Raw genomic sequence first — 7,545 nt, 5'->3', positions numbered from 1 at the left:
TCGCTATCAATTTTGTAGTTGTTATAGTTTTAATTATGCATAGCTAATTTTATTGATTGGGAACGAGGTGAGCCATGGCATAAATTAGGGTTGTTTTGTTAGTATGAATTCTTTCATATCGATCTTATTACCTTTTGATAAACCTTTTTACTATATTGAAAGATTAGTAATTTAAGTTATCATTAGATTGGAATTTCCTTTGAGCGAAGGCTTTGAGAAATTCTTGGGAATTAGGAGACCGTAAGGTTAATCTGAGCATTGATCGAAAGGCTTGCTCATATTTCCTGAGACCTTATTATAGAACCTCTGCTACTTTATTGACCTGACCTTAGCCATGGTGAACCGAAGTTCCTGATCTTCTTTTTATCTTGTTAAGAAATTTCACATTTTAGCAATTAGTCATTAGAATCAACCAATTTCAAAACCCCCATTAATTGTTACTTTTATAGACTGAAATAAGCAAATAGAATTGATCTTGTCTCTCTGTGGTTCGACCCTTACTATCACTAGCTACAGTTTTAGTTTGGAATTATAAATTTAATTTTGATACAAAACGACGGTATCAAATTTTGGCGCCGTTGCCGGGGAGACGGTGTAATTCTGTTTGCTTTATTTTTAGTTTATTTTTCTTGTCTCAAGGAACTTTGGTTCCTTGAGGCCATTGCTTACCTTTGCTTCTAGTTTTGCTTTTGCACGGTTAGAAGACAGGTTTTTGAGAGGAAGACTTGAGTGCTCTCAGTTTGGCGATCATGACTACGATATATGACAATCTTCAGCCAAAAGAGCAGCACCTTCCAAAGGGGCACGTGTTACCTACCCCTACTACTGGTCAGTTCGAATTTCGTTCCTTTTATATTGATTTAGTGGAGCGAAATCAGTTTGCTGGTCTACCGTGCGAGGATCCTTTGAAGTATATGGAAATTTTCACAGACTACTGCTGTTCCATACATGTACCGGCTGGAGTGACCTAGGATGAAGTAAAAGGGGTGATGTTCTTGTACTCCTTGAAGGATTCTGCGCGAGATTGGTACCACTACCTTGATAGGGTAGCAGCTGGAGTCACAGATTGGACATCTCTAGCATTAGCCTTTTACAAAAAATATTTCCCACTTGCAAAGACTGATGCCTTGAGAAGTAAAATCTCAAATTTCCAGCAAGGACCTGATGAGGAATTTTGTGAAGCATGGGGACGTTTCAAGAATTTGGTTCGGTCTGTCCCTCACCACGGTTTCCAGCAGTGGTACCTTTGCAACTTATTCTACAATGCTTTATATGATGATTACAAGGTCATCCTGGATGCAGCTGCGAATGGTAGGTTCCAAAACAATACCGGTCAAAATAAAGGTTGGAACACTATTGAGGAGATGGCAGTCCATAGAGCTGAGTTTGGAAGTTCGCGTGGAAAGTCGCGAAAGCAAAGTGATGAAATGAGTGCCGTTGTGACACTCATAACTTCTATTTCTTGCCCGTCTCGAGAAGCTCGAGACCTCGAAAGCTTCAAGGAAAGAGTTGAAATTCTGTCCATAATTCGGATGAGCTGCGGAATTGAGAGAAATGGTCCAAACTCTTTTGGTTCAAGTGGCGAATATAGAAAAAAGGGATTGAGTCCTCAAAGAATTTTGTGAAGCAGTTGGAGAATATAGAGGCTAAGCAAGTCGCCAATTCTTCAAACAAATGTGAGGGGCCAATTGAGATGGTTAATGCCATTAATCTCAGAAGTGGCCTCTCTTATGAAGGTCCCGATAAGCCAAGAGGAGACTCGGGAAATGATGAAGCGGCTAGTTTAATTTCTGGAGCAAAAACGAGCTTTATTGCCAGTACCACTAGTCTATCGACCAACAACAGCAGTCGATCGACTGGGATGTCAGCCGAGAAAGTTTCTGACCAGAAACTATTCACACCCAGCATAAGCAGTTGATCGACCAACACTGTCAGTCGATCGACTGAGGTTCCTGAAGAAACAGTCTCTGTCCAGGAACTGTTCATGCCCAGCCAGATTGGTCGATCAACCGAGACCAATGGTCGATCGACTGGGTCTTCAGTGCAGGACGCAATTCCGTCAACTATTTTACTTGATTCTACACTTATTGATGATTTGACGAAAGTTTTAAACTTACGGAAGCCGAAGGTCACTGATCCTACGACCAGTGTTGCAGTCCCGTATCCGGAGCGTTTAAATAATACTAAGCTGGAGCGCCAGTATGGTAAGTTTTTGGAGATGGTCAAGAATCTCGAGGTAACCATTCCTTTCACTGACCTAATTACCCAGGTACCCTCTTACGCTAAATTTATGAAAGACATTTTGAATCGTAAGAGAAATTTTCGTGATGATGGTAATGTTGCTTTTGTGGAAGAATGCAATGCTCTTTCGCAAATTAATATACCACCCAAATTAAAGGACCCGGGTAGTTTCTCTATTCCCTGCACTATAGGTAACCATGAAATTGGAAAGGCCCTTTGTGATTTAGGGGCCAGTGTCAGTGTCATGCCATATTCAGTTTGCGAAAGGTTAAATATTGGGTAGACTCAAGGTGACCGATACTACCGTTCAGATGGCGAATAGATCGACTCAGAGACCTATAGGAGTTCTAGAGGATGTACCCGTTCGAGTTTGCAAGTTTTTTATCCCTGTCGATTTCGTTGTTTTGGACATTGTAGAGGATAGTCAGATACCTATCATTCTAGGTAGACCATTTTTACATACAGCTGGGGCTGTAATAGATGTTAAACGCGGAACCATAACCCTAGAGGTAGGGGATGACACCATTGAGTTCAGTCTTGCTCGTAAGGCCACTGAATCTGCTGATGATGATACGTGTTATTCAATTGATATTGTTGACAGGGCTGTTAATTATAATTGTAGGGAATCCTTAGCCAAGGATCCCTTAGCTGATCTAACCAGTTTAGATGAGTGTGAAGGTAATACAGCGGAGAATGCTGAGGAGCCAGATGCTTTGGTAGCCTCAATAGAAAGCTATGAGCTCAACGAGGAAGAAGATGAGATGCTCTTAAGCCTGGCCATCGAGAATTTGGTGAACACTTGCTATACCATTGAGGCTGATTCTGTCTATGCTGTAGAGGTAAAGATGCCAGAGCGTAAGCCACTTCCTCCTAATCTTAGGTACGTTTTTCTAGATGATACGAAGCAGTACCCATCTATTGTTAGTGCTAAGCTTAATGATGACCAACTGTCTGCTTTGATGTGTGTGCTTAAGAGAAACAGGAAGGCTCTAGGTTACTCCTTGGATGATATTAAGGGCATCAGCCCTGATGTTTGTATGCACAGGATAGAGCTGGAGGAAGGCCACAAGCCTTACAGACAGGGTCAACGCAAGTTGAACCCGAAGATGCAGGAAGTTGTTATGGCTGAGGTGATGAAACTACTCGATGCAGGTATTATTTATACAGTTGGCAACTCCAAGTGGGTTAGCCCAGTTCAGGTAGTTCCGAAGAAAGGAGGGACTACCATGGTTAAAAATGAGAAAAATGAATTAATACCAACACGAGTTGTGACAGGGTGGCGGATGTGCATTTATTATAGACAGTTGAATGCCGCCACCAAGAAAGACCACTTCCCCCTCCCTTTTGTTGACCAAATGACTGAAAGACTTGCTTCTAACAAATTTTTCTGTTTTCTAGACGGATATTCAGGGTTCTTTCAGATTCCTATTCATCCAGATGATCAGAGTAAGACCACTTTTACCTGTCCACAGGGTGTTTTTGCATACCGTAGAATGCCTTTCGGATTGTGTAACGCCCCTGCTACCTTTCAGAGGTGCATGATGGGGATTTTTTCTGATTATATAGAAAATATTATGGAGGTATTTATGGATGATTTCTCAGTTTATGGTAATGACTTTGATCGTTATTTAGCTAACCTTGATAAAGTCATGCAGCGTTGTATAGATGTTAATCTTGTTTTAAACTGGGAAAAATGTCAATTCATGGTCAATGAGGGAGTTGTGTTAGGGCATCTGATTTCTGATAAAGGTATACATGTTGATAAGGCAAAGGTGCAGGTGATTGAGCAATTACCTCCTCCCGTGAATGTTAAAGGAGTAAAGAGTTTCCTTGGTCACGCTGGTTTTTATCGGCGATTCATTAAGGATTTTTCAAAAATTGCTAAACCACTTACACATTTGCTCCTTAAGGATGCTGCCTTTGAATTTACTGATGTGTGCCTTTTCGCTTTTAACAGGTTAAAGGAGGCCCTAGTTTCTGCGCCAATCATTCAGCCGCCTGATTGGGACCTCCCATTTGAGATTATTTGTGATGCCAGCGATTATGCGATCGGTGCAGTTCTGGGACAACGGAAGAATAAAGCTTTGAATGCCATATATTATGCGAGCCGAACTCTGGATGAGGCTCAAATTAATTATTATACCATTGAGAAAGAGTTTCTAGCTGTAGTTTTTGCCTTAGACAATTTCGGTCTTATTTGTTAGGTTCTAAGGTTATTGTTTATACTGACCATGCAGCGCTGAAGACTCTCTTTCTTAAGAAGGATGCGAAGCCGAGGCTTTTGTGGTGGATACTCCTTTTGCAGGAGTTTGATTTGGAGATCAAAGATAAGAAAGGAGGAGAGAATGTGGTAGCTGACCACTTATGTCGTCTGCAGCTGACAGAAAGGGAGGATTCGTTACCTATTAATGATTCTTTTCCTGATGAGAGTCTGTTAGCTATTACTACTTCAGGGTCTTATCCACCTCCTTGGTTTGCTGATTTTGCTAACTTTGCTTTGTGAGGTAAGATACCACCCGAGCTTTCATGGCGTGAGAAGAAGCGGTTTGCTTATGATGCTAGACAATACTTTTGGGATGATCCTTATGTTTTCAAGGAATGCGCAGACGGTCTCATCCGGAGATGCGTGCCTCAATGGGAGGTGAAGGATATCCTAGAAGCTTGCCACTCTTCTGCTTATGGTGGTCACCATGGTCCGTCTAGGACTGTAGCTAAGGTACTCCAATCTGGTTTCTATTGGCCAACTTTGCATGCAGATAGTCGCAATTTTGTTGCTGAGTGCGACGCTTGTCAAAGATCGGGGAATATTTCCAAGAGACATGAGATGCCACAGGTAGGCATTTTAGAGGTTGAGATTTTTGATGTCTGGGGCATCGATTATCAAGGACCCTTTCCGAGCAGTCAAGGTAATAAATATATCCTCGTAGCTGTAGATTATGTGTCCAAATGGGTGGAAGCTATTGCTACTCCCCATTGCGATGCAAAAGCCGTGATTAAACTGTTTAAAAATATTATTTTCCCTCGTTTTGGTGTCCCTCGGGTTGTCATTAGCGATGGTGGAATGCATTTTAAAGAGAAACAACTTAGTGCTTTATTGACTAAATTCGGTGTCCAACATCGTCGAGGTTTGGAGTATCATCCTCAAACTAGTGGTCAGGTTGAGATTTCTAATAGAGAATTGAAAGAAGTTTTAGCTAAAGTTGTTTCTAAATCACGGAATGACTGGAGTCTTAAGTTAGATGATGTCTTATGGGCTTATAGAACCGCGTTTAAAACGCCAATTGGGATGTCTCCGTTCCGATTGATTTATGGTAAGACATGTCATTTACCTGTTGAGTTAGAGCGTAAGTCGTGGTGGGCTATTTGTGATTTGAATTTGGATCCTAACCTCTCTCGTGAGAAACGCATGACACAGCTGAATGAGCTGGAGGAATTTAGGCTGCTGGCTTATGACAATGCTAGGATCTACAAAGAGAAAACGAAGCGCTGGCACGACAAGAGAATCATCAAGCGCGAGTTCCATATTGGCGATAAGGTACTTCTTTTTAACGCTCGTATCCGTTTATTCCCTGGTAATCTGAAATTCAGGTGAACTCGCCCTTATACGGTCACAGCAGTTACAAAGTTCGGATGAGTTGAATTGGAGACCTCTGTTGGAGAAAGGTTCAAATTTAATGGCCAATATGTGAAGCATTATTACGGAACAGATGAATTCGTTGGGAAAGTCGAGGTATTATACTTCGACCCATTATCGGATGATGCAAAGTGAGGTAAAAAGGTCGTGCGGGACCTCTTAAACCAGCGCTAACCGGGAGGCAACCCGGCTTGTAAATTTTTGTAATTAGGAGCTTAATAGTTTTATTTCTTTTATTTTTGCATTTTGAGCTTTTAATTATTTCTTTTTAATTGGCAATTTCTTGGTTTGAAAAATGTGCGCCTTTGAGAGTTTTTACAGGAATTTATTTTATGCAAAGTGCGTAGGGTGGTTTACTGAATATTCATGAGAGAAGAACGGGAAATTGAAGTGGCAAAATGAATTTTTGACGATTTTGAGTTTAATTGCCAGCGTTTGCAGTCGATCGACTAAGTTACTCAGTCGATCGACTGAGGAAGAAAAGGGCAGAGGCTACTGTGTAAGGAGGTTGGTCGATCGACTGGGTAATATAGTCGATCGACCACCACACGAGAGACCAGAAGCTGTCTTAAGTGAAGACTGGTCGATCGACTGTGTCAGGTCGTCGATCGACCGCAGCGCGAGTTCAGAATGCATTCTAATAAGGGGAGTTTTAATTCTTTTCTCATTCATTCATTCATATTCATAAAATCAGAAAATCAAAGAAAACCCTATTTCCTTCCCCTTTTTCGCGATTTCCTTGCTAATCCATCCCTTCATCTCGATTTTTCTTGCTTAAATCTTCAAGTTCTCGTCAAAGGTATGTCTTTAATCTTATTTCCATCCTTTATATTCGATTTTTACTGATTTTTCATGCCCAAATTTCGAGCATTGCTACATTGAGACGGAAAAATCGAATTAGGGAAAGTCGATTTCAAGCCATTGTCTTTTGATTTTTATGCTTTAATTACCTTTGCTATCTTATACCTTTGATTTTCAAGCCATATTAGCAATTGTAAGATGCTTAAATCAGTTTCCCCCAAATTGTCGAAACCCTAATTTCGGTTTCATCTTCTGATTTTTAGTTGGGGTTACTAAATTGTTACTGCTAAAGGTTAGGGGAGGGCTGTTGCTAATTTGATTGTTTGCAGGTAGCAAAGGTGACAAAAGGAAAGCAGGCGATGTACGCGGGTCAATCCAGTCAGGGAGCTGCCAAGCGGCCGCGGGGTCCGCCATTGATGATCGAGGCGACTACGGATAGTCTACCTGACTATCCGCAGGTTATTTTTTCCGATTCTACTCAGAGAGCCAAATTCGCTCTCTTTGCTGCGAAAATGAAAGTAACAGCCACCCGATTTCTTCACAAACCTACTTTAGAGAAATTAGGCTGTTTTGAGTCTGTTGTGTCCCTGCTAAATGGGACAGGAATAACGGGTCTAGTGGACATGGCTGAGTTCACTTATTACATTTTGACCCTCGAGTTTTTCTTGTCCTATGCTTTTGACCAGGCTTCTTTTGAAGCGAACAGGAGTGACCCTTGCATTTCTTTTCGGCTATTCAATGTCATCTACTTCCTGACATTAGTCGACTTTGCTGGATTTTTGGGTCTTTATTTCGAGGGTAACACCTCAGAAACTTTTGATATTCACCGAGTCATGTGGTCATGCATTAGTGACTGGAACGGGCCTAAG

The 7,545-nt window shown here is 41.4% G+C and overlaps 1 non-coding gene across 1 annotated transcript; it reads right to left on the bottom strand.

Moving 5' to 3' along the window:
* Window positions 1-1,122: 1,122 nt before the first annotated feature.
* LOC141625210 (small nucleolar RNA R71) lies at window positions 1,123-1,231 on the bottom strand. The gene has a single exon (XR_012535003.1). It is a non-coding gene; the product is annotated as a small nucleolar RNA R71 (small nucleolar RNA).
* Between the last annotated feature and the right edge of the window lie 6,314 nt (window positions 1,232-7,545).

Source organism: Silene latifolia, chromosome X (genome assembly GCF_048544455.1).
Source record: "Silene latifolia isolate original U9 population chromosome X, ASM4854445v1, whole genome shotgun sequence".
Taxonomy (NCBI): Eukaryota; Viridiplantae; Streptophyta; class Magnoliopsida; order Caryophyllales; family Caryophyllaceae; genus Silene; species Silene latifolia.
Note: the sequence above shows the minus strand (reverse complement) of the source record. Positions and strands in the feature narration are given on the sequence as shown.